Source organism: Carassius carassius, chromosome 18, assembly GCF_963082965.1.
Source record: "Carassius carassius chromosome 18, fCarCar2.1, whole genome shotgun sequence".
NCBI classification, from domain to species: domain Eukaryota; kingdom Metazoa; phylum Chordata; class Actinopteri; order Cypriniformes; family Cyprinidae; genus Carassius; species Carassius carassius.
The window spans coordinates 31,787,415-31,813,505 of record NC_081772.1 but is presented as its reverse complement, the minus strand read 5'-3'; the positions used below and the strand labels follow the sequence as shown (position 1 = coordinate 31,813,505).

At 48.1% G+C, this 26,091-nt stretch overlaps 16 non-coding genes across 16 annotated transcripts; 3 read left to right on the top strand and 13 right to left on the bottom strand.

Moving 5' to 3' along the window:
* Window positions 1-205: 205 nt before the first annotated feature.
* Window positions 206-289, top strand: trnas-aga (transfer RNA serine (anticodon AGA)). The gene has a single exon. It is a non-coding gene; the product is annotated as a tRNA-Ser (tRNA).
* Window positions 290-905: 616 nt separating this feature from the next.
* trnak-uuu (transfer RNA lysine (anticodon UUU)) lies at window positions 906-978 on the top strand. Its single transcript has one exon. It is a non-coding gene; the product is annotated as a tRNA-Lys (tRNA).
* An 819-nt stretch (window positions 979-1,797) lies between these two features.
* On the top strand, window positions 1,798-1,879 carry trnas-aga (transfer RNA serine (anticodon AGA)). The gene has a single exon. It is a non-coding gene; the product is annotated as a tRNA-Ser (tRNA).
* Window positions 1,880-11,549: 9,670 nt separating this feature from the next.
* Window positions 11,550-11,622, bottom strand: trnak-uuu (transfer RNA lysine (anticodon UUU)). Its single transcript has one exon. It is a non-coding gene; the product is annotated as a tRNA-Lys (tRNA).
* A 390-nt stretch (window positions 11,623-12,012) lies between these two features.
* On the bottom strand, window positions 12,013-12,084 carry trnah-gug (transfer RNA histidin (anticodon GUG)). The gene has a single exon. It is a non-coding gene; the product is annotated as a tRNA-His (tRNA).
* Window positions 12,085-12,224: 140 nt separating this feature from the next.
* trnas-aga (transfer RNA serine (anticodon AGA)) lies at window positions 12,225-12,306 on the bottom strand. The gene has a single exon. It is a non-coding gene; the product is annotated as a tRNA-Ser (tRNA).
* Window positions 12,307-13,816: 1,510 nt separating this feature from the next.
* trnas-aga (transfer RNA serine (anticodon AGA)) lies at window positions 13,817-13,898 on the bottom strand. The gene has a single exon. It is a non-coding gene; the product is annotated as a tRNA-Ser (tRNA).
* Window positions 13,899-15,814: 1,916 nt separating this feature from the next.
* trnas-aga (transfer RNA serine (anticodon AGA)) lies at window positions 15,815-15,896 on the bottom strand. The gene has a single exon. It is a non-coding gene; the product is annotated as a tRNA-Ser (tRNA).
* A 2,825-nt stretch (window positions 15,897-18,721) lies between these two features.
* trnak-uuu (transfer RNA lysine (anticodon UUU)) lies at window positions 18,722-18,794 on the bottom strand. Its single transcript has one exon. It is a non-coding gene; the product is annotated as a tRNA-Lys (tRNA).
* Window positions 18,795-19,185: 391 nt separating this feature from the next.
* trnah-gug (transfer RNA histidin (anticodon GUG)) lies at window positions 19,186-19,257 on the bottom strand. The gene has a single exon. It is a non-coding gene; the product is annotated as a tRNA-His (tRNA).
* Window positions 19,258-19,404: 147 nt separating this feature from the next.
* trnas-aga (transfer RNA serine (anticodon AGA)) lies at window positions 19,405-19,486 on the bottom strand. Its single transcript has one exon. It is a non-coding gene; the product is annotated as a tRNA-Ser (tRNA).
* A 1,070-nt stretch (window positions 19,487-20,556) lies between these two features.
* trnas-uga (transfer RNA serine (anticodon UGA)) lies at window positions 20,557-20,638 on the bottom strand. The gene has a single exon. It is a non-coding gene; the product is annotated as a tRNA-Ser (tRNA).
* Window positions 20,639-22,723: 2,085 nt separating this feature from the next.
* Window positions 22,724-22,796, bottom strand: trnak-uuu (transfer RNA lysine (anticodon UUU)). Its single transcript has one exon. It is a non-coding gene; the product is annotated as a tRNA-Lys (tRNA).
* Window positions 22,797-23,187: 391 nt separating this feature from the next.
* trnah-gug (transfer RNA histidin (anticodon GUG)) lies at window positions 23,188-23,259 on the bottom strand. The gene has a single exon. It is a non-coding gene; the product is annotated as a tRNA-His (tRNA).
* Window positions 23,260-23,406: 147 nt separating this feature from the next.
* On the bottom strand, window positions 23,407-23,488 carry trnas-aga (transfer RNA serine (anticodon AGA)). The gene has a single exon. It is a non-coding gene; the product is annotated as a tRNA-Ser (tRNA).
* Window positions 23,489-24,558: 1,070 nt separating this feature from the next.
* Window positions 24,559-24,640, bottom strand: trnas-uga (transfer RNA serine (anticodon UGA)). The gene has a single exon. It is a non-coding gene; the product is annotated as a tRNA-Ser (tRNA).
* Window positions 24,641-26,091: the final 1,451 nt, after the last annotated feature.

The window sequence follows — 26,091 nt, the reverse complement described above, 5'->3', positions numbered from 1 at the left end:
GGAGTCACCTTGCTATCACTACGGTCCATCTCTTCTTCTCTTCATAGGATGAGACATGGCAGGCTGATTTCTCCTCAGTGGGACCGCTGTTTTACCTGCTTGCAGGGCTAGCTTGCAATCTCCGCTTGCTGACTGAGCTGGGTTGGTTGCAAGTAGGTCAGGCAGCAGTGTTGGACACAAACTGAGCAGAAATTGGTCTACTGCCGTAGTCGTGGCCGAGTGGTTAAGGCGATGGACTAGAAATCCATTGGGGTCTCCCCGCGCAGGTTCGAATCCTGCTGACTAAGCAGTTTTCTGAAGGCCATGAGGCAAAGCATCCATGCATTTTTCACGGTCCTCGCACTTATTTGCGAAATGTCCAGACCCTCTTCGATGGACAAACACGCTGCTGCTGCTTCTTGTATCCGGGCTCCAGTGGTTGTCTTGGGAGAGCCAGTGGCACGCCGTGATCGTATAGTGGTTAGTATTCTGCGTTGTGCCCGCAGCAACCCCGGTTCGAATCTGGGTCATGGCAACCCTTTGCCGTTGAGTATACGGGAAGGTTGAAAATATCTTACCACCTCATCTTTCTGCGTGATTTTGTTTCTGAAGCTTGGCCTGTGCAGGGCGCCATCAGACAAGGGGGCTTGCTTTCTAACATTAGGCGTAGTCGTGGCCGAGAGGTTAAGGCGATGGACTTGAAATCCATTGTGGTCTCCCTGCGCAGGTTCAAGCTCTGCCAACTACGGGAGGGATTTGCAGTATTGCTTTAGCTTTCTGTGACGGTAATTGTGCCATCTATGGTCCTTCGCTCTCTGTGCCATAACTGCTTCTAGCTTTCATCCTCGTGACACCTGCGTCTCTTCTGGGCAGCTTGTTGTAAAATTGCTGCTTTATAAAAGGTGAGAAGCCAGTGCTCCACAAGAGCCTGGACAGCTCAGTCGGTAGAGCATCAGACTTTTAATCTGAGGGTCCAGGGTTCAAGTCCCTGTTCGGGCGAAGGTCTGTCTACTTTTGCCGGAGTCACCTTGCTATCACTATGGTCCATCTCTTCTTCTGAATCTGTACTGGAGCGGTGTTCCTTCCTGCTCCAGGGTATCAGTGCACCTCCCTTGTTTGGCACACCTGATTCTGATGGTCAGCTCGTTAGGAAAGCGCGCTCACAGAGTGAGTAGAATAAGACAGACCTCCGAATTGTGCAGTGCTGTCGGTCCCCAGGCCCAGCACTGAAAAACCCCATTACATAGGATGAGACATGGCAGCCTGATTTCTCCTCAGTGGGACTGCTGTTTTACCCGCTTCCAGGGCTAGGTCACAATCTCGGCTTGCTAGGTTGCAAGTAGGTCACGCAGCAATGTGACACACAACAGGGCAGAAGGTGGTCTGCTTAATTCAAGTCCCTGTTTGGGCGAAGGTCAGTCTACATTTTGGAGGCCTCAGCTTGCTATCATTACGGGTCCATCTCTTCTGCTGACTCTGTATTAGAGCGATGTTCCTTCCTTCTCCCGGGGATCAGTGCATCTCCCTTGTTCGGCAAACTGATTCTGATGGTCAGCCCTTTAGGAAAGAGTGCTCACAGAGTGAGTAGAATAAGACAGACTTCCCAATTGTGCAGTGCTGTCGGTCCCCAGGGCCAGTACTGAAAAACCTCATTACATAGGATGAGACATGGCAGCCTGATTTCTCCTCAGTGGGAGCGCTGTTTTACCCACTTGCAAGGCTAGCTTGCAATCTCCGCTTGCTGACTGAGCTGGGTTGGTTGCAAGTAGGTCAGGCAGCAGTGTTGGACACAAACTGAGCAGAAATTGGTCTACTGCCGTTGTCGTGGCCGAGTGGTTAAGGCGATGGACTAGAAATCCATTGGGGTCTCCCCGCGCAGGTTCGAATCCTGCCGACTACGCTGTTTGCTGAAGGCCATGAGGCAAAGCATCCATGCATTTTTCATGGTCCTCGCACTTATTTGCGAAATGTCCAGTCCCTCTTCGATGGACAACACGCCGCTGCTGCTTCTTGTATCCGGGCTTCAGGGGTTGTCTTTGGTGAGCCAGTGGCACATCGTGATCGTATATTGGTTAATACTCTGCGTTGTGGCCGCAGTTTGTCCATTTGACCATTATATTCACACAATGACTGCGGAACATCTGCGGACCACTTGCGGACCCCCACCCTGGGTCCCACGAACCCACTATTTGTCCATTTGACCATTATATTCACACAATGACTGCGGATCATCTGCGGACCACTTGCGGACCCCCACCCTGGGTCCCACGAACCCACTATTTGTCCATTTGACCATTATGTTCACACAATGACTGAGGATCATCTGTGGACCACTTGCGGACCCCCACCCTGGGTCCCACTGACCCACTATTTGTCCATTTGACCATTATGTTCACACAATGACTGCGGATCATCTGCGGACCACTTGCGGACCCCCACCCTGGGTCCCACGAACCCACTATTTGTCCATTTGACCATTATGTTCACGGAATGACCACAGATCACATGCAGAACATTTGCGGACCCCACCCCCGAGTCCCACGTACCCAATATTTGTCCATTTGACCATTAGCGTTAGAAAAGGGCCTCGGTTGGACATTTTTTTATGAGACATCCCTGGGGCCCAAAACTTGGAACGGTGGCTCCTGGGGCCTCCCCCAGTAAGCTTATGAAGGCCTGGGGCCCAAGAGCCCTTGCAATCAGTGTCCACGAACCCGCTATGCTGAACACATTCAAATAAATGGCAGGTGGGTTTTTTTTAGAAAAGTCCCAGGGGCCCGAAATTCAGAACGGTGGCTCTTTGGGGCCCCTGGATCATGCAGTCAAAAGCGCGGGGCCCTAGTGCGATGCACTTTTTTCCCTTTAGTCCTACGACTACGTGCTTCGGGGCCTTGGGTGAGGGGCCCCTGAGATGCCAGAATCTCAAATCTGGGGTCCCTACGACCTATCGTCTCCGAACTGTGGACGTCCCACCTCCCATCAAAACTCGTAAAGCTTTTGTGGACGTGGGGTCCCTTCTGTGACCGTTTGACCCCTAAAGAAGGTGGTAGGGCCACCAGACTTCTGTGCCCGGTCGAGGGGATCCCCTCGAGACACATATCCAAAATTCGGCCCGATCGGACTCTTGGGAGTCGTATCCACGTCGTGTCCACGACCCTCTAGGGATCCCCCGAATTTTAACCGCGGGGTCCACCACATCGCGGAGATATTACCAAAAAAATAGTACCATCCACCCCCCTCGCACCTACTCATCCATGCCGGCCAGGGTGCACCCTCCCCGGCTAGAGAAGGCAGCTCGAGGGGGGTGGAAGTCGGAAGAAAAATCTTAGGATGAGGCCTAGAGGAAACACCTGTACTGTACTCAGCACACTAAGAGAAGTCCCAAAATTTGACCGGCCATAACTTACTCAAAAAGAGGGGAAAAGACACAAAACTCTTGTCAAAATTAGACCTTGGGGACCTCTATCCGACGCCACCAGCCCCAAGTCCCCGAACCCCCGGGAGGCGGAGATACGGTGCCCCAAATTTGGTGTCCATCCAATATGAATTAATGGCAAGTGGGATATGTGTCCACCTGAGGTTTAACAAATAGCAATTCTATTAAAATTGATTTAATTAAATATAGGCAATTATGTTGATCAAAACGCCTGCAGTGTACTCAGACATCTCAGCAGAGTCCATTAATGTAAGATCTATCCCATAATAATGTAGAATTTCCATTTTGGATTTTGGTTAATTTCACCACATATGGTACATGTCCACCCTCAATTTATTTGATGGCATATGTGTCCACTTGCAGATTATCAAATAGCAAGTCTATTTAACTTGATTCATTTCAAGGGTGCACCCTCCCCGGCTAGAGAAGGCAGCTCGAGGGGGTGGAAGTCGGAAGAAAAATCTTAGGATGAGGCCTAGAGAAAACACCTGTACTGTACTCAGCACACTAAGAGGAATCCATTCATGTAAGTTTTATCACATAATACTGTAGAATTTGCATAAAAATGAGCGTTGAATTTTGGCACACATGTGCACCACATGTGGTGCGTATCTCACTGTTCATTAAATAGCAACTGTATTTAACTTTATTTATTTCAAATGTGTGTTATTGTTAATGAAAATACCTGTAATGTACTCAGGACACCAAGGGGAACCCATTCATGTAAGTTTTATCACGTAATAATGAAGACTGGCCATGTGTTAAAACTGCTATAGCTTGCAACCTTTTAGCAGAAAATAACACTGCATCGGGATCTGTTTTCCTGGTGGTCAGGAGGTAAATTTGCAATATGGTTAATGAAAACACCTGTACTGTACTCAGGACACTCAGAGGAATCCATTCATGTAAGTTTTATCCAATAGTAATGTAAAATATGCATAAAAAAATTATGTCCACGGGAGCACTACGGAGGTCCCGCTGAATAAATTGTAAATGGACATTTTTAAAAAAAAAAAAACCTCCCGTTTGCCATTTATTCAGCACGCCCTTCCTAATGGTTCCGTGGACAGACAAATTTTAGCTCCCAGGAATCCATTTTTGTAAGTTGTATCCCATAACACTGTAGAAATATGCATAGAAAAATGTTGGAACTTGGTTAATTTCACCACATGTGGTGAATATTAACCAAAATGTCACACATTTTGCCAAGCTGTTACTCCGCCAAAACGGGGCCAAACTGCACCAAAATCGGGTCAAAGTCAGACCAGGGGGACCTCTATCCGACACCACCAGCCACAAGTCCCTAAACCCCCGGGAGGCGGAGATACGGTGCCCCAAATTTGGTGTACATCCAATATGAATAAATGGCAAGTGGGACATGTGTCCACCTGAGGTTTAACCTGTTAGCCAGCACCCCCCATTATGGGACGCACAGCTGAAAGTGCTCTAACTAACTTATAATTGTAATAGTTTCCTACTTCAGTGTGTTACAAACATAATTGTGGTGTCTTTAGAAAGAAGACCCTTTGGGCTTCACTTTTTATCAACCAGATTTGATAATGCTCAAAAATATTAAAAGGTATAGACACTAAAGTGCCTTGAATTTTTTTACCACTCTTAAATATTTTTTTATTTGATATAAAAATACATGAAATAAGTCCTGGAGCAATCTAGAAAAGTAATGGGTTGAAAGCCACATGTCTCATGAGTTTCTATTTAAAATCTGAATAAAATATCATGAAAAATGAGACTCCTGCAAATATTTTTCTGAGACTATGTCTACACCCCCCACCCCCCCCAAATATAAGAAAATATATTTCCCAATAGTATTGAAGGCTTCTACAAACTATTTAGTCAGTAAACATACCACTGCATAGTTTTTTTCAATTATAAAACACTAGACATAAACTTAGACATCATATAAATAATTTATTTGAGCAGTAGAAAAATACAATAATAATAATTTGAGTAAGAAAAATAAGAATAATAAGAAAAATAAAAAAAGATTTAACATTGTTTACCAATATAAAACATCCTGAGATTGCTAGAGATGCATATTTTACAATGAATTACGATGCAAATAAGTGCTGATGTGCTGATGGCCACTTATACAGATGGTAATAACACAAATATTCCGAAGTAAATAATCCACTCTCCCTATTCATATAGACACGTTCACTTTGATAGCCGTGACCATTCAGTAATAGCGAGCTGATTTCGGCTGATTTGCACTCAAACAGATGGTAATCATGCACATACATTCACATTCAACATAAAACACACTCTCACATATATAAAAACTCTCTAAAATAAAAAGAAAGACAGGAATTTGCAATCGCTGTAAGGTCCGCCTCCATCAGCTGACAGGTGCGTCAGAGCGCGTCACCAGCTCTCAGGAGAGAGCGCCAAATTCAAATAAACTATTTTCCGCCTATTTTTCAGTCATTCTTTTTTCCAGTGGATCCCCTCATTCTGTTTGTGACACTGTACGCTGCAAAACCGTGCCGTGTTTTTACTACCAAGACGCAGTTTTCGACATTGAGTTATTCCATAACGGACGCAAACAATTCTCTCGCTGAAGAAATGAAATGTAAACAAAGGAATTATGATCCATATTACAACGTTATTGCTTCGTTGGACTAAACGTGCTTCATGAGATGTCGTTCAGTGGACCCTTACCTTTCTAACTAAACCGGGATTTACAGCTGTGGATGTGTTTATGACTCGTTATTACGACGGATCTGGTATGTACAGCGTTTTCAATGTTTATTTTTTTATGTGAACTGCTTACACAAATGTAGCAAATACAGTCTTTATAAGCTTTCCATTGAAAAACAGCGATCTGTCGTCGATTCTTGAGGCTTAGATCTTTATAATGATACATAGTTTGTCAAGATCAAAATTTGTCCTGTTTCATTTAATCTATTCATAATCACTTGCATGTGCGTGTGGGAGAGGCTTTGAGAGGCTTTGGGGACGAGGGCTTCGGGGGGCAGGTTAACAGGTTAACAAATAGCAATTCTATTAAAATTGATTTAATTAAATATAGGCAATATTGTTGATCAAAACGCGTGCAGTGTACTCAGACATCTCAGCAGAGTCCATTAATGTAAGATCTATCCCATAATAATGTAGAATTTCCATAGAAAAAAATGGATTTTGGTTAATTTCACCACATATGGTGCATGTCCACCCTCAATTTATTTGACGGCATATGTGTCCACTTGCAGATTATCAAATAGCAAGTCTATTTAACTTGATTCATTTCAAATGAGTGCAATATTTTTAATGGAAAAACCTCTACTGTACACAGCACGCTCAGCAGACTCCATTCATGTAAGTTTTATCAGAATATACGGTAGAATTTGCATAAAAATGAATGTCCACGGGAGCATTATGGAGGTCCTGCTGAATAAATTGTAAATGGAATTTTTTTTTGAAAAAACCTCCCATTTGCCATTTATTCAGCACGTCCTTCCTAATGGTTCCATGGACAGATAAATTTTAGCGATTTCGTGGTTGAAGTCTCATCTGCTGTACTCTGCAAGCTCCAAGGAACCCATTTTTGTAAGTTTTGTCCCATAATACTGTAGAAATATGTATATATGTCATGCTGTACCTCCGCCAAAACGGGGCCAAACTGCACCAAAATCGGATCAAAGTCAGGGTCGGAGTTACGGCCCCCCAAAATGTGGAATTTGAACCATTAAAACTCAGGAACCAGACGACCCAGGAACTCGTGGGTGGTCGCATACGGTTGGCCCCTCGACCCTCTAGGGATCCCCTGAATTTCAGCACCGAAGTCCACTGCTTCGCGGAGATATTAGCAAAAAATAGTACCATCCACCCCCTCGCAAGTACTCATCCATGGCGGCCAGGGTGCACCCTCCCCGGCTAGAGAAGGCAGCTTGAGGGGGGTGGAAGTCGGAAGAAAAATCTTAGGATGAGGCTTAGAGAAAAAACCTGTACTGTACTCAGCACACTAAGAGGAATCCATTCATGTACGTTTTATCACATAATACTGTAGAATTTGCATAAAAATGAGCGTTGAATTTTGGCACACATGTGCACCACATGTGGTGCGTATCTCACTGTTCATTAAATAGCAACTGTATTTAACTTTTTTCATTTCAAATGTGTGTTATTGTTAATGAAAATACCTGTAATGTACTCAGGACACCAAGGGGAACCCATTCATGTAAGTTTTATCACGTAATAATGAAGACTGGCCATGTGTTAAAACTGCTATAGCTTGCAACCTTTTAGCAGAAAATAACACTGCATCGGGATCTGTTTTCATGGTGGTCAGGAGGTAAATTTGCAATATGGTTAAGGAAAACACCTGTACTGTACTCAGGACACTCAGAGGAATCCATTCATGTAAGTTTTATCCAATAATAATGTAAAATATGCATAAAAAAATTATGTCCACGGGAGCACTACGGAGGTCCCGCTGAATAAATTGTAAATGGACATTTTTTTTGAAAAAACCTCCCATTTGCCATTTATTCAGCACGCTCTTCCTAATGGTTCCGTGGACAGATACATTTTGGCAATATTGTGGTTGAAGTCTCATCAGCTGTACTCTGCAAGCTCCCAGGAATCCATTATTGTAAGTTTTATCCGATAACACTGTAGAAATATGCATATAAAAAATTTGTGGTGAATATTAACAAAAATGTCACACACTTTGCCAAGCTGTAACTCCGCCAAACTGCACCAAACTCGGGTCAGAGTAAGACCTACAGAAGGCCTACCGAACACCAATGGCCCCCCATCCATAAATCCTCGGGGGGCGGAGTTATGGCCCTCCAAATTTTTGATAGTCAAATGGAAGGAAGAGACCCAGCGAATTGAAACTGGGTGACTTGATAGCACTCGAAGGGCCCTCTCTGAAGCCACCTCCCCCAAGTCGATAGACCCCCGGGGGCCAGAGATACGGACCCGCAAATGCAAAAAGTCCCAAAATTTGACCGGCCATAACTCACTCAAAAAGGGGGGAAAAAAACACCAAACTCTGGTCAAAATTAGACCTTGGGGACCTCTATCCGATGTTACCGGCCCCAAGTCCCTGAACCCCCGGGAGGCGGAGATACGGTGCCCCAAAAACTGGTGTCCATCCAATATGAATAAATGGCAAGTGGGATATGTGTCCACCTGAGGTTTAACAAATAGCAATTCTATTCAATTTGATTTAATTAAATTCTATGCCTGGTCGAGTGGGTCCCCATGAGACACATATCCAAAATTCGGCCCGATCGGACCCTTGCGAGTCTTGTCCATGAACCCGCTAGGCCGATACATTCAAGTATATGGCAGGTGGTACTTTTTTAGAAAAAACCCAGGGGCCCGAAATTCGGATCGGTGGGTCAAGGGGCCGCCCCGAGTGAGCTTCCAAAAGCACGGGTCCCTGGGGCCCTCGCAAGTCGTGTCCACGAATCCGCTAGGCCGAACCCATTCAAGTATGTGGCAGGTGGGACTTTTTTAGAAAAGACACAGGGGCCCGAAATTCGGATCGGTGGGTCAAGGGGCCGCCAAGAGTGAGCTGCCGAAAGAGCGGGGCCCTAAGGCGAGGGGAAAATTTGGAGCCCCCTGCACAAAATCTCACCCTCAGCCCTCTCTGACTCTTACATGATCAGAGCCTTTTGAGAGATTTCAGGGTGCAGGATTGGAATTTTTTTTCAAGGTCCTACAGCTTCGTGCTTTGGGCACATGGGAGAGGGGCCCCTGAGATGCGAGAATCTCGAATCTCGGGGCCCTACAACCCATCGTCTCCGAAGGGCAGATGTCCCATATCCAATTTAAACGCTTACCGGTTTGGTGGACAAGCACTGAAAAACCCCATTACATAGGATGAGACATGGCAGCCTCATTTCTCCTCAGTGGGACTGCTGTTTTACCCGCTTCCAGGGCTAGCTTACAATCTCGGCTTGCTAGGTTGCAAGTAGGTCAGGCAGCAATGTGACACACAACAGGGCAGAAGGTGGTCTGCTTAATTCAAGTCCCTGTTTGGGCGAAGGTCAGTCTGCTTTTGGCGGAGTCACCTTGCTATCACTAGGCTGTGGAGATGGAGAGCACCGTGGAGGTGGTGGTGAGGGCTTTGGAGCTGGAGAGTGGTGTGGGAATGGAGTGGGCCCTGGGGATGGAGACACTGGTACTGGCATTTGAGACGGCAAGTGCTGTGGAGGTGGAGGCAGCCATGGAGATGGTGAGGGGCAAGGAGATGGTGTGGGATTTTTTGAAGGGCTGACACGTGGAGCCAATAGAGCCCCATAATGGCTCTACTCAATGTGTTGGAGGAGTCCGACGAAACCCTAGACCCTGACCCCACAGCTGTCACACCTCTCTTCAACGTGGTGGTCAGAGAGATGCTCGGAGAACTTCTCTGCCTCCACAACCACACTACACAGAGAACATTTCACCCCATGTACTTCCTGTGATGTCCAGGTCTCCTCTGAGCTGCCGCCTGCCTTTACCTTAGGCCCTGACTCAATCAAGACCTTATCTGTTGACTGGGAGAAAATTAATATTAGGAACAAAAGAAGGTCTTACTATTCATGTTAAATAATTACACCAATTACTCTGCAGAACTGTACTGAGAATATATTCTGAGAATATATCAGGGGTTGGTGCATAAAATAGTGTATTACATGATACAGGGACTTATCATGCCTTTGATATATTATATCATATACCTACCTTATGGAACCCACAAGTGCAAACTATGTGCCTGCCAAACAGGTCCACCTTATTCCCCCTTTGCATGGGACAGGCATCAATCCGCTCCAGGACCTCCTTCCATTTTCTGCTTCCAGGCCTTTTTCCTGTACTGAACTGGAAGGTGCCCTGGGCATACCTGTGGCAGATGTCGTTCCAATAAGCAGAGGATTTGCCTGTTTTGGTCATATCTGAACAATAATGGGAAACAAATCAATGTGGTTAAATATGTGTTAATATAGCAACAGTAGAAAGGAGTTTATTGGAGTTTTATATTTATATATACACACACACACATATACAGTATATTTATATATATATATATATATATATATATATATATATATATATATATATATATAAAGACTCACATCAAGTATATAAAAGCAGACATGTTGAGTGGTGAAATATGTGGCAGGTTAATAGTTTTCTGCAGTAAATATGTTCCTACTTGCAAAAAATTGCAAAAAGCTTTTGATGTATAATTATAAAAACTGTGTTTGTATATAAAGTAAGAAAGGGAGAAAAAACTAGATATTTAATGAATATCTGGAATAGTAAAAGATTTAAATACATTCAGTAAAGAATCACTCAGTCATGACTGAAATAACATAGGGAATGGATACTTGGAATACTGAATGATGAAATTAAATTCTTGCAAAGATATAGAAAATAAAAACTTGTTATGAATCGAAGGCTCAACAAGCATCAGTTAGCGACACGTTAAGTTAGCTTGCCTTGCTACGCAAGCGTAGAACGATCAGAATAATCTTTATTCCAAATCATGAATTAATGTTTGAACAAATAGGTTAACACTGATGTCACGGATTTGTATTGTGATAACGCTTACCTTGAATCTCCGCATAGCAGATGTCCAGTGAGTTACAAACAGCTGGAATATCACGAAACTCATTCAGCCAATCAGCGGCGAGATTGGCATGTCAACTTGCTGATTGGCTCTTTCCTCTCGGTAGGAATTGATTGGCTCCTTTGCCCCATCTGTTCGAAAGTTTCGGATTTGCGTTAGGACCTGTTCGGATTAATTTAGGATGTGTTCGGACTTTCGTTCTGACTTTGTTAGGAAGTGTTGCGACCTTGTTCGGAAGTATTCAAATGTTGTTAGGAAGTGTTAGGAAGTGTTCAGCCGTCCGATCGCTGGAAGGTACGGCCACGACTACGCCTAATGTTAGAAAGCAAGCCCCCTTGTCTGGTGGCGCCCTGCACAGGCCAAGCTTCAGAAACAAAATCACGCAGAAAGATGATTTCCTTACGAGCTGACCATCAGAATCAGGTGTGCCAAACAAGGGAGGTGCACTGATACCCTGGAGCAGGAAGGAACACCGCTCCAGTACAGATTCAGAAGAAGAGATGGACCGTAGTGATAGCAAGGTGACTCTGCCAAAAGTAGACAGACCTTCGCCCAAACAGGGACTTGAACCCTGGACCCTCAGATTAAAAGTCTGATGCTCTACCGACTGAGCTATCTGGGCTCTTGTGGAGCACTGGCTTCTCACATTTTATAAAGCAGCAATTTTACAACAAGCTGCCCAGAAGAGACGCAGGTGTCACGAGGATGAAAGCTAGAAGCAGTTATGGCACAGAGAGCGAAGGACCATAGATGGCACAATTACGTCACAGAAAGCTAAAGCAATACTGCAAATCCCTCCTGTAGTCGGCAGAGTTCGAACCTGCGCAGGGAGACCCCAATGGATTTCAAGTCCATCGCCTTAACCTCTCGGCCACGACTATGCCTAATGTTAGAAAGCAAGCCCCCTTGTCTGGTGGCGCCCTGCACAGGCCAAGCTTCAGAAACAAAATCACGCAGAAAGATGAGGTGGTAAAATTTTTTCAACCTTCCCGTATACGCAACGGCAAAGGGTTGCCATGACCCGGATTTGAACCGGGGTTGCTGCGGCCACAACGCAGAGTACTAACCACTATACGATCACGGCGTGCCAATGGCTCACCCAAGACAACCCCTGGAGCCCGGATACAAGAAGCAGCAGCGACGTGTTTGTCCATCGAAGAGGGCCTGGACATTTCGCAAATAAGTGCGAGGACCATGAAAAATGCTCTGCCTCATGGCCTTCAGCGTAGTCGGCAGGATTCGAACCTGCGCAGGGAGACCCCAATGGATTTCTAGTCCATCACCTTAACCACTCGGCCACGACTACGGGAGTAGACAAATTTCTGCTCAGTTTGTGTCCAACACTGCTGCCTGACCTACATGCAACCAACCCAGCTCAGTCAGCAAGCGGAGATTGCAAGCTAGCCCTGCAAGCGGGTAAAACAGCGTTCCCACTGAGGAGAAATCAGCCTGCCATGTCTCATCCTATGTAATGGGGTTTTTCAGTACTGACCCTGGGGACCGACAGCACTGCACAATTGGGAAGTCTGTCTTATTCTACTCACTCTGTGAGCACTCTTTCCTAAAGGGCTGACCATCAGAATCAGGTGTGCCGAACAGGGAAGATGCGCTGATCCCCGGTAGCAGGAAGGAACATCGCTCTAGTACAGAGTCAGCAGAAGAGATGGACCGTAGTGATAGCAAGCTGAGGCCTACAAAAAGAAGACTGACCTTCACCCAAACAGGGACTTGAATTAAGCAGACCACCTTCTGCCATGTTGTGTGTAACACTGCTGCCTGACCTACTTGCAACCTAGCAAGAGGAGATTGTAAGCTAGCCCTGGAAGCGGCTAAAACAGCAGTCCCACTGAGGAGAAATCAGGCTGCCATGTCTCATCCTATGCAATGGGGTTTTTCAGTGCTGGGCATGGGGACCGACAGCACTGCACATTTCGGAGGTCTGTCTTATTCTACTCACTCCGTGAGCGCGCTTTCCTAACGAGCTGACCATCAGAATCAGGTGTGCCAAACAAGGGAGGTGCACTGATACCCTGGAGCAGGAAGGAACACCGCTCCAGTACAGATTCAGAAGAAGAGATGGACCGTAGTGATAGCAAGGTGACTCCGCCAAAAGCAGATAGACCTTCACCCTAACAGGGACTTGAATCCTGGACCCTCAGATTAAAAGTCTGATGCTCTACCGACTGAGCTATCCAGGCTCTTGTGGAGCACTGGCTTCTCACCTTTTATAAAGCAGCAATTTTACAACAAGCTGCCCAGAAGAGACGCAGGTGTCACAAGGATGAAAGCTAGAAATAGTTATGGCACAGAGAGCGAAGGACCATAGATGGCACAATTACAGTCACAGAAAGCTAAAGCAATACTGCAAATCCCTCCCGTAGTCGGCAGAGTTCGAACCTGCGCAGGGAGACCCCAATGGAGTTCAAGTCCATCGCCTTAACCTCTCGGCCACGACTACGCCTAATGTTTGAAAGCAAGCCCCCTTGTCTGATGGCGCCCTGCACAGGCCAAGCTTCAGAAACAAAATCACGCAGAAAGATGAGGTGGTAAAACATTTTCAACCTTCCAGTATACTCAACGGCAAAGGGTTGCCGTGACCCTGATTCGAACCGGGGTTGCTGCGGCCACAATGCAGAGTATTAACCACTATACGATCATGGCGTGCCACTGGCTCACCCAAGAGAACCCCTGGAGCCCGGATACAAGAAGCAGCAGCGGCGTGTTTGTCCATCGAAGAGGGACTGGACATTTCGCAAATAAGTGCGAGGACCATGAAAAATGCATGGATGCTTTGCCTCATGGCCTTCAGCAAACAGTTTAGTCGGCAGGATTCGAACCTGCTCGGGGAGACCCCAATGGATTTCTAGTCCATCGCCTTAACCACTCGGCCACGACTACGGGAGTAGACCAATTTCTGCTCAGTTTGTGTCCAACACTGCTGCCTGACCTACTTGCAACCAACCCAGCTCAGTCAGCAAGCGGAGATTGCAAGATAGCACTGCAAGCGGGTAAAACAGCGGTCCCACTGAGGAGAAATAAGCCTGCCATGTCTCATCCTATGTAATGGGGTTTTTCAGTACTGACCCTGGGGACCGACAGCACTGCACAATTGGGAAGTCTGTCTTATTCTACTCACTCTGTGAGCACTCTTTCCTAAAGGGCTGACCATCAGAATCAGGTGTGCCCAACAAGGGAGATGCACTGATCCCCGGGAGCAGGAAGGAACATCGCTCTAGTACAGAGTCAGCAGATGAGATGGACCATAGTGATAACAAGCTGAGGCCTACAAAAAGAAGACTGACCTTCGCCCAAACAGGGACTTGAATTAAGCAGACCACCTTCTGCCATGTTGTGTGTAACACTGCTGCCTGACCTACTTGCAACCTAGCAAGAGGAGATTGTAAGCTAGCCCTGGAAGCGGCTAAAACAGCAGTCCCACTGAGGAGAAATCAGGCTGCCATGTCTCATCCTATGTAATGGGGTTTTTCAGTACTGGCCCTGGGGACCGACAGCACTGCACAAATGGGAGGTCTTTCTTATTCTAATCACTCCGTGAGCACTCTTTCCTAAAGGGCTGACCATCAGAATCATGTGTGCCGAACAAGGGAGATGCACTGATCCCCGGGAGAAGGAAGGAACATCGCTCTAATACAGAGTCAGCAGAAGAGATGGACCCGTAGTGATAGCAAGCTGAGGCCTCCAAAAAGTAGACTGACCTTCGCCCAAACAGGGACTTGAATTAAGCAGACCACCTTCTGCCCTGTTGTGTGTCACATTGCTGCCTGACCTACTTGCAACCTAGCAAGCCGAGATTGTAAGCTAGCCCTGGAAGCGGGTAAAACAGCAGTCCCACTGAGGAGAAATCAGGCTGCCATTTTTCATCCTATGTAATGGGGTTTTTCAGTGCTGGGCCTGGGGACCGACAGCACTGCACAATTCAGAGGTCTGTCTTATTCTACTCACTCTGTGAGCGCGCTTTCCTAACGAGCTGACCATCAGAATCAGGTGTGCCAAACAAGGGAGGTGCACTGATACCCTGGAGCAGGAAGGAACACCGCTCCGGTACAGATTCAGAAGAAGAGATGGACCGTTGTGATAGCAAGGTGACTCCGCCAAAGGCAGACAGACCTTCACCCTAACAGGGACTTGAACCCTGGACCCTCAAATTAAAAGTCTGATGCTCTACCGACTGAGCTATCCAGGCTCTTGTGGAGCACTGGCTTCTCACATTTTAAAAAGCAGCAATTTTACAACAAGCTGCCCAGAAGAGACGCAGGTGTCACAAGGATGAAAGCTAGAAGCAGTTATGGCACAGAGAGCGAAGGACCATAGATGGCACAATTACCGTCACAGAAAGCTAAAGCAATACTGCAAATCCCTCCTGTAGTCGGCAGAGTTCGAACCTGCGCAGGGAGACCCCAATGGATTTCAAGTCCATCGCCTTAACCTCTCGGCCACGACTATGCCTAATGTTAGAAAGCAAGCCCCCTTGTCTGGTGGCGCCCTGCACAGGCCAAGCTTCAGAAACAAAATCACGCAGAAAGATGAGGTGGTAAAAAATTTTCAACCTTCCCGTATACGCAACAGCAAAGGGTTGCCATGACCCGGATTTGAACCGGGTTTGCTGCGGCCACAACGCAGAGTACTAACCACTATACGATCACGGCGTGCCACTGGCTCACCCAAGACAACCTCTGGAGCCCGGATACAAGAAGCAGCAGCGACGTGTTTGTCCATCGAAGAGGGACTGGACATTTCGCAAATAAGTGCTAGGACCATGAAAAATGCTCTGGCTCATGGCCTTCAGCAAACAGCGTAGTCGGCAGGATTCGAACCTGCTCGGGGAGACCCCAATGGATTTCTAGTCCATCACCTTAACCACTCGGCCACGACTACGGGTGTAGACAAATTTCTGCTCAGTTTGTGTCCAACACTGCTGCCTGACCTACATGCAACCAACCCAGCTCAGTCAGCAAGCGGAGATTGCAAGCTAGCCCTGCAAGCGGGTAAAACAGCGTTCCCACTGAGGAGAAATCAGCCTGCCATGTCTCATCCTATGTAATTGGGTTTTTCAGTACTGACCCTGGGGACCGACAGCACTGCACAATTGGGAAGTCTGTCTTATTCTACTCACTCTGTGAGCACTATTTCCTAAAGGGCTGACCATCAGAATCAGGTGTGCCGAACAGGGAAGATGCGCTGATCCCCGGTAGCAGGAAGGAACATCGCTCTAGTACAGAGTCAGCAGAAGAGATGGACCGTAGTGATAGCAAGCTGAGGCCTACAAAAAGAAGACTGACCTTCGCCCAAACAGGGACTTGAATTAAGCAGACCACCTTCTGCCATGTTGTGTGTAACACTGCTGCCTGACCTACTTGCAACCTAGCAAGAGGAGATTGTAAGCTAGCCCTGGAAGCGGCTAAAACAGCAGTCCCACTGAGGAGAAATTAGGCTGCCATGTCTCATCTTATGCAATGGGGTTTTTCAGTGCTGGGCATGGGGACCGACAGCACTGCACATTTCGGAGGTCTGTCTTATTCTACTCACTCTGTGAGCGAGCTTTCCTAACGAGCTGACCATCAGATTCATGTGTGCCAAACAAGGGAGGTGCACTGATACCCTGGAGCAGGAAGGAACACCGCTCCAGTACAGATTCAGAAGAAGAGATGGACCGTAGTGATAGCAAGGTGACTCCGCCAAAAGCAGATAGACCTTCACCCTAACAGGGACTTGAATCCTGGACCCTCAGATTAAAAGTCTGATGCTCTACCGACTGAGCTATCCAGGCTCTTGTGGAGCACTGGCTTCTCACCTTTTATAAAGCAGCAATTTTACAACAAGCTGCCCAGAAGAGACGCAGGTGTCACAAGGATGAAAGCTAGAAATAGTTATGGAACAGAGAGCGAAGGACCATAGATGGCACAATTACAGTCACAGAAAGCTAAAGCAATACTGCAAATCCCTCCCGTAGTCAGCAGAGTTCGAACCTGCGCAGGGAGATCCCAATGGATTTCAAGTCCATCGCCTTAACCTCTCGGCCACGACTACGCCTAATGTTTGAAAGCAAGCCCCCTTGTCTGATGGCGCCCTGCACAGGCCAAGCTTCAGAAACAAAATCACGCAGAAAGATGAGGTGGTAAAACATTTTCAACCTTCCAGTATACTCAACGGCAAAGGGTTGCCGTGACCCTGATTCGAACCGGGGTTGCTGCGGCCACAATGCAGAGTATTAACCACTATACGATCACGGCGTGCCACTGGCTCACCCAAGAGAACCCCTGGAGCCCGGATACAAGAAGCAGCAGCGGCGTGTTTGTCCATCGAAGAGGGACTCGACATTTCGCAAATAAGTGCGAGGACCATGAAAAATGCATGGATGCTTTGCCTCATGGCCTTCAGCAAACAGTTTAGTCGGCAGGATTTGAACTTGCGAGGGGAGACCCCAATGGATTTCTAGTCCATCGCCTTAACCACTCGGCCACGACTACGGGAGTAGACCAATTTCTGCTCAGTTTGTGTCCAACACTGCTGCCTGACCTACTTGCAACCAACCCAGCTCAGTCAGCAAGCGGAGATTGCAAGATAGCCCTGCAAGCGGGTAAAACAGCGGTCCCACTGAGGAGAAATAAGCCTGCCATGTCTCATCCTATGTAATGGGGTTTTTCAGTACTGGCCCTGGGGACCGACAGCACTGCACAATTGGGAAGTCTGTCTTATTCTACTCACTCTGTGAGCACTCTTTCCTAAAGGGCTGACCATCAGAATCAGGTGTGCCCAACAAGGGAGATGCACTGATCCCCGGGAGCAGGAAGGAACATCGCTCTAGTACAGAGTCAGCAGATGAGATGGACCATAGTGATAGCAAGCTGAGGCCTACAAAAAGAAGACTGACATTCGCCCAAACAGGGACTTGAATTAAGCAGACCACCTTCTGCCATGTTTTGTGTAACACTGCTGCCTGACCTACTTGCAACCTAGCAAGCCAAGATTGTAAGCTAGCCCTGGAAGCAGCTAAAACAGCAGTCCCACTGAGGAGAAATCAGGCTGCCATGTCTCATCCTATGTAATGGGGTTTTTCAGTACTGGCCCTGGGGACCGACAGCACTGCACAAATGGGAGGTCTGTCTTATTCTACTCACTCCGTGAGCACTCTTTCCTAAAGGGCTGACCATCAGAATCATGTGTGCCGAACAAGGGAGATGTACTGACCCCCTGGAGAAGGAAGGAACATCGCTCTAATACAGAGTCAGCAGAAGAGATGGACCCGTAGTGATAGCAAGCTGAGGCCTCCAAAAAGTAGACTGACCTTCGCCCAAACAGGGACTTGAATTAAGCAGACCACCTTCTGCCCTGTTGTGTGTCACATTGCTGCCTGACCTACTTGCAACCTAGCAAGCCGAGATTGTAAGCTAGCCCTGGAAGCGGGTAAAACAGCAGTCCCACTGAGGAGAAATCAGGCTGCCATGTCTCATCCTATATAATGGGGTTTTTCAGTGCTGGGCCTGGGGACCGACAGCACTGCACAATTCGGAGGTCTGTCTTATTCTACTCACTCTGTGAGCGCGCTTTCCTAACGAGCTGACCATCAGAATCAGGTGTGCCAAACAAGGGAGGTGCACTGATACCCTGGAGCAGGAAGGAACACCGCTCCAGTACAGATTCAGAAGAAGAGATGGACCGTAGTGATAGCAAGGTGACTCCGCCAAAAGTAGACAGACTTTCGCCCGAACAGGGACTTGAACCCTGGACCCTCAGATTAAAAGTCTGATGCTCTACCGACTGAGCTATCTGGGCTCTCGTGGAGCACTGGCTTCTCACCTTTTATAAAGCAGCAATTTTACAACAAGCTGCCCAGAAGAGACGCAGGTGTCACGAGGATGAAAGCTAGAAGCAGTTATGGCACAGAGAGCGAAGGACCATAGATGGCACAATTACCGTCACAGAAAGCTAAAGCAATACTGCAAATCCCTCCTGTAGTCGGCAGAGTTCGAACCTGCGCAGGGAGACCCCAATGGATTTCAAGATCATCGCCTTAACCTCTCGGCCACGACTATGCCTAATGTTAGAAAGCAAGCCCCCTTGTCTGGTGGCGCCCTGCACAGGCCAAGCTTCAGAAACAAAATCACGCAGAAAGATGATGTGGTAAAAAATTTTGAACCTTCCCGTATACGCAACAGCAAAGGGTTGCCATGACCCGGATTTGAACCGGGGTTGCTGCGGCCACAACGCAGAGTACTAACCACTATACGATCACGGCGTGCCACTGGCTCACCCAAGACAACCTCTGGAGCCCGGATACAAGAAGCAGCAGCGACGTGTTTGTCCATCGAAGAGGGACTGGACATTTCGCAAATAAGTGCGAGGACCATGAAAAATGCTCTGGCTCATGGCCTTCAGCAAACAGCGTAGTCGGCAGGATTCGAACCTGCTCGGGGAGACCCCAATGGATTTCTAGTCCATCACCTTAACCACTCGGCCACGACTACGGGTGTAGACAAATTTCTGCTCAGTTTGTGTCCAACACTGCTGCCTGACCTACATGCAACCAACCCAGCTCAGTCAGCAAGCGGAGATTGCAAGCTAGCCCTGCAAGCGGGTAAAACAGCGTTCCCACTGAGGAGAAATCAGCCTGCCATGTCTCATCCTATGTAATGGGGTTTTTCAGTACTGACCCTGGGGACCGACAGCACTGCACAATTGGGAAGTCTGTCTTATTCTACTCACTCTGTGAGCACTCTTTCCTAAAGGGCTGACCATCAGAATCAGGTGTGCCGAACAGGGAAGATGCGCTGATCCCCGGTAGCAGGAAGGAACATCGCTCTAGTACAGAGTCAGCAGAAGAGATGGACCGTAGTGATAGCAAGCTGAGGCCTACAAAAAGAAGACTGACCTTCGCCCAAACAGGGACTTGAATTAAGCAGACCACCTTCTGCCATGTTGTGTGTAACACTGCTGCCTGACCTACTTGCAACCTAGCAAGAGGAGATTGTAAGCTAGCCCTGGAAGCGGCTAAAACAGCAGTCCCACTGAGGAGAAATCAGGCTGCCATGTCTCATCCTATGCAATGGGGTTTTTCAGTGCTGGGCATGGGGACCGACAGCACTGCACATTTCGGAGGTCTGTCTTATTCTACTCACTCTGTGAGCGAGCTTTCCTAACGAGCTGACCATCAGAATCAGGTGTGCCAAACAAGGGAGGTGCACTGATACCCTGGAGCAGGAAGGAACACCGCTCCAGTACAGATTCAGAAGAAGAGATGGACCGTAGTGATAGCAAGGTGACTCCGCCAAAAGCAGATAGACCTTCACCCTAACAGGGACTTGAATCCTGGACCCTCAGATTAAAAGTCTGATGCTCTACCGACTGAGCTATCCAGGCTCTTGTGGAGCACTGGCTTCTCACCTTTTATAAAGCAGCAATTTTACAACAAGCTGCCCAGAAGAGACGCAGGTGTCACAAGGATGAAAGCTAGAAATAGTTATGGCACAGAGAGCGAAGGACTATAGATGGCACAATTACAGTCACAGAAAGCTAAAGCAATACTGCAAATCCCTCCCGTAGTCGGCAGAGTTCGAACCTGCGCAGGGAGACCCCAATGGATTTCAAGTCCATCGCCTTAACCTCTCGGCCACGACTACGCCTAATGTTTGAAAGCAAGCCCCCTTGTCTGATGGCGCCCTGCACAGGCCAAGCTTCAGAAACAAAATCACGCAGAAAGATGAGGTGGTAAAACATTTTCAACCTTCCAGTATACTCAACGGCAAAGGGTTGCCGTGACCCTGATTCGAACCGGGGTTGCTGCAGCCACAATGCAGAGTATTAACCACTATACGATCACGGCGTGTCACTGGCTCACCCAAGAGAACCCCTGGAGCCCGGATACAAGAAGCAGCAGCGCGTGTTTGTCCATCGAAGAGGGACTGGACATTTCGCAAATAAGTGCGAGGACCATGAAAAATGCATGGATGCTTTGCCTCATGGCCTTCAGCAAACAGTTTAGTCGGCAGGATTTGAACTTGCGAGGGGAGACCCCAATGGATTTCTAGTCCATCGCCTTAACCACTCGGCCACGACTACGGGAGTAGACCAATTTCTGCTCAGTTTGTGTCCAACACTGCTGCCTGACCTACTTGCAACCAACCCAGCTCAGTCAGCAAGCAGAGATTGCAAGATAGCCCTGCAAGCGGGTAAAACAGCGGTCCCACTGAGGAGAAATAAGCCTGCCATGTCTCATCCTATGTAATGGGGTTTTTCAGTACTGGCCCTGGGGACCGACAGCACTGCACAATTGGGAAGTCTGTCTTATTCTACTCACTCTGTGAGCACTCTTTCCTAAAGGGCTGACCATCAGAATCAGGTGTGCCCAACAAGGGAGATGCATTGATCCCCGGGAGCAGGAAGGAACATCGCTCTAGTACAGAGTCAGCAGATGAGATGGACCATAGTGATAGCAAGCTGAGGCCTACAAAAAGAAGACTGACATTCGCCCAAACAGGGACTTGAATTAAGCAGACCACCTTCTGCCATGTTTTGTGTAACACTGCTGCCTGACCTACTTGCAACCTAGCAAGCCGAGATTGTAAGCTAGCCCTGGAAGCAGCTAAAACAGCAGTCCCACTGAGGAGAAATCAGGCTGCCATGTCTCATCCTATGTAATGGGGTTTTTCAGTACTGGCCCTGGGGACCGACAGCACTGCACAAATGGGAGGTCTGTCTTATTCTACTCACTCCGTGAGCACTCTTTCCTAAAGGGCTGACCATCAGAATCATGTGTGCCGAACAAGGGAGATTTACTGACCCCCTGGAGAAGGAAGGAACATCGCTCTAATACAGAGTCAGCAGATGAGATGGACCATAGTGATAGCAAGCTGAGGCCTACAAAAAGAAGACTGACATTCGCCCAAACAGGGACTTGAATTAAGCAGACCACCTTCTGCCATGTTTTGTGTAACACTGCTGCCTGACCTACTTGCAACCTAGCAAGCCGAGATTGTAAGCTAGCCCTGGAAGCAGCTAAAACAGCAGTCCCACTGAGGAGAAATCAGGCTGCCATGTCTCATCCTATGTAATGGGGTTTTTCAGTACTGGCCCTGGGGACCGACAGCACTGCACAAATGGGAGGTCTGTCTTATTCTACTCACTGCGTGAGCACTCTTTCCTAAAGGGCTGACCATCAGAATCATGTGTGCCGAACAAGGGAGATTTACTGACCCCCTGGAGAAGGAAGGAACATCGCTCTAATACAGAGTCAGCAGAAGAGATGGACCCGTAGTGATAGCAAGCTGAGGCCTCCAAAAAGTAGACTGACCTTCGCCCAAACAGGGACTTGAATTAAGCAGACCACCTTCTGCCCTGTTGTGTGTCACATTGCTGCCTGACCTACTTGCAACCTAGCAAGCCGAGATTGTAAGCTAGCCCTGGAAGCGGGTAAAACAGCAGTCCCACTGAGGAGAAATCAGGCTGCCATGTCTCATCCTATGTAATGGGGTTTTTCAGTGCTGGGCCTGGGGACCGACAGCACTGCACAATTCGGAGGTCTGTCTTATTCTACTCACTCTGTGAGCGCGCTTTCCTAACGAGCTGACCATCAGAATCAGGTGTGCCAAACAAGGGAGGTGCACTGATACCCTGGAGCAGGAAGGAACACCGCTCCAGTACAGATTCAGAAGAAGAGATGGACCGTAGTGATAGCAAGTTGACTCCGCCAAAAGTAGACAGAGCTTCGCCCGAACAGGGACTTGAACCCTGGACCCTCAGATTAAAAGTCTGATGCTCTACCGACTGAGCTATCTGGGCTCTCGTGGAGCACTGGCTTCTCACCTTTTATAAAGCAGCAATTTTACAACAAGCTGCCCAGAAGAGACGCAGGTGTCACGAGGATGAAAGCTAGAAGCAGTTATGGCACAGAGAGCGAAGGACCATAGATGGCACAATTACCGTCACAGAAAGCTAAAGCAATACTGCAAATCCCTCCTGTAGTCGGCAGAGTTCGAACCTGCGCAGGGAGACCCCAATGGATTTCAAGATCATCGCCTTAACCTCTCGGCCACGACTATGCCTAATGTTAGAAAGCAAGCCCCCTTGTCTGGTGGCGCCCTGCACAGGCCAAGCTTCAGAAACAAAATCACGCAGAAAGATGAGGTGGTAAAAAATTTTCAACCTTCCCGTATACGCAACAGCAAAGGGTTGCCATGACCCGGATTTGAACCGGGGTTGCTGCGGCCACAACGCAGAGTACTAACCACTATACGATCACGGCGTGCCACTGGCTCACCCAAGACAACCTCTGGAGCCCGGATACAAGAAGCAGCAGCGACGTGTTTGTCCATCGAAGAGGGACTGGACATTTCGCAAATAAGTGCGAGGACCATGAAAAATGCTCTGGCTCATGGCCTTCAGCAAACAGCGTAGTCGGCAGGATTCGAACCTGCTCGGGGAGACCCCAATGGATTTCTAGTCTATCACCTTAACCACTCGGCCACGACTACGGGTGTAGACAAATTTCTGCTCAGTTTGTGTCCAACACTGCTGCCTGACCTACATGCAACCAACCCAGCTCAGTCAGCAAGCGGAGATTGCAAGCTAGCCCTGCAAGCGGGTAAAACAGCGTTCCCACTGAGGAGAAATCAGCCTGCCATGTCTCATCCTATGTAATGGGGTTTTTCAGTACTGACCCTGGGGACCGACAGCACTGCACAATTGGGAAGTCTGTCTTATTCTACTCACTCTGTGAGCACTCTTTCCTAAAGGGCTGACCATCAGAATCAGGTGTGCCGAACAGGGAAGATGCGCTGATCCCCGGTGGCAGGAAGGAACATCGCTCTAGTACAGAGTCAGCAGAAGAGATGGACCGTAGTGATAGCAAGCTGAGGCCTACAAAAAGAAGACTGACCTTCGCCCAAACAGGGACTTGAATTAAGCAGACCACCTTCTGCCATGTTGTGTGTAACACTGCTGCCTGACCTACTTGCAACCTAGCAAGAGGAGATTGTAAGCTAGCCCTGGAAGCGGCTAAAACAGCAGTCCCACTGAGGAGAAATCAGGCTGCCATGTCTCATCCTATGCAATGGGGTTTTTCAGTGCTGGGCATGGGGACCGACAGCACTGCACATTTCGGAGGTCTGTCTTATTCTACTCACTCTGTGAGCGAGCTTTCCTAACGAGCTGACCATCAGAATCAGGTGTGCCAAACAAGGGAGGTGCACTGATACCCTGGAGCAGGAAGGAACACCGCTCCAGTACAGATTCAGAAGAAGAGATGGACCGTAGTGATAGCAAGGTGACTCCGCCAAAAGCAGATAGACCTTCACCCTAACAGGGACTTGAATCCTGGACCCTCAGATTAAAAGTCTGATGCTCTACCGACTGAGCTATCCAGGCTCTTGTGGAGCACTGGCTTCTCACCTTTTATAAAGCAGCAATTTTACAACAAGCTGCCCAGAAGAGACGCAGGTGTCACAAGGATGAAAGCTAGAAATAGTTATGGCACAGAGAGCGAAGGACTATAGATGGCACAATTACAGTCACAGAAAGCTAAAGCAATACTGCAAATCCCTCCCGTAGTCGGCAGAGTTCGAACCTGCGCAGGGAGACCCCAATGGATTTCAAGTCCATCGCCTTAACCTCTCGGCCACGACTACGCCTAATGTTTGAAAGCAAGCCCCCTTGTCTGATGGCGCCCTGCACAGGCCAAGCTTCAGAAACAAAATCACGCAGAAAGATGAGGTGGTAAAACATTTTCAACCTTCCAGTATACTCAACGGCAAAGGGTTGCCGTGACCCTGATTCGAACCGGGGTTGCTGCGGCCACAATGCAGAGTATTAACCACTATACGATCACGGCGTGTCACTGGCTCACCCAAGAGAACCCCTGGAGCCCGGATACAAGAAGCAGCAGCGCGTGTTTGTCCATCGAAGAGGGACTGGACATTTCGCAAATAAGTGCGAGGACCATGAAAAATGCATGGATGCTTTGCCTCATGGCCTTCAGCAAACAGTTTAGTCGGCAGGATTTGAACTTGCGAGGGGAGACCCCAATGGATTTCTAGTCCATCGCCTTAACCACTCGGCCACGACTACGGGAGTAGACCAATTTCTGCTCAGTTTGTGTCCAACACTGCTGCCTGACCTACTTGCAACCAACCCAGCTCAGTCAGCAAGCAGAGATTGCAAGATAGCCCTGCAAGCGGGTAAAACAGCGGTCCCACTGAGGAGAAATAAGCCTGCCATGTCTCATCCTATGTAATGGGGTTTTTCAGTACTGGCCCTGGGGACCGACAGCACTGCACAATTGGGAAGTCTGTCTTATTCTACTCACTCTGTGAGCACTCTTTCCTAAAGGGCTGACCATCAGAATCAGGTGTGCCCAACAAGGGAGATGCATTGATCCCCGGGAGCAGGAAGGAACATCGCTCTAGTACAGAGTCAGCAGATGAGATGGACCATAGTGATAGCAAGCTGAGGCCTACAAAAAGAAGACTGACATTCGCCCAAACAGGGACTTGAATTAAGCAGACCACCTTCTGCCATGTTTTGTGTAACACTGCTGCCTGACCTACTTGCAACCTAGCAAGCCGAGATTGTAAGCTAGCCCTGGAAGCAGCTAAAACAGCAGTCCCACTGAGGAGAAATCAGGCTGCCATGTCTCATCCTATGTAATGGGGTTTTTCAGTACTGGCCCTGGGGACCGACAGCACTGCACAAATGGGAGGTCTGTCTTATTCTACTCACTCCGTGAGCACTCTTTCCTAAAGGGCTGACCATCAGAATCATGTGTGCCGAACAAGGGAGATTTACTGACCCCCTGGAGAAGGAAGGAACATCGCTCTAATACAGAGTCAGCAGATGAGATGGACCATAGTGATAGCAAGCTGAGGCCTACAAAAAGAAGACTGACATTCGCCCAAACAGGGACTTGAATTAAGCAGACCACCTTCTGCCATGTTTTGTGTAACACTGCTGCCTGACCTACTTGCAACCTAGCAAGCCGAGATTGTAAGCTAGCCCTGGAAGCAGCTAAAACAGCAGTCCCACTGAGGAGAAATCAGGCTGCCATGTCTCATCCTATGTAATGGGGTTTTTCAGTACTGGC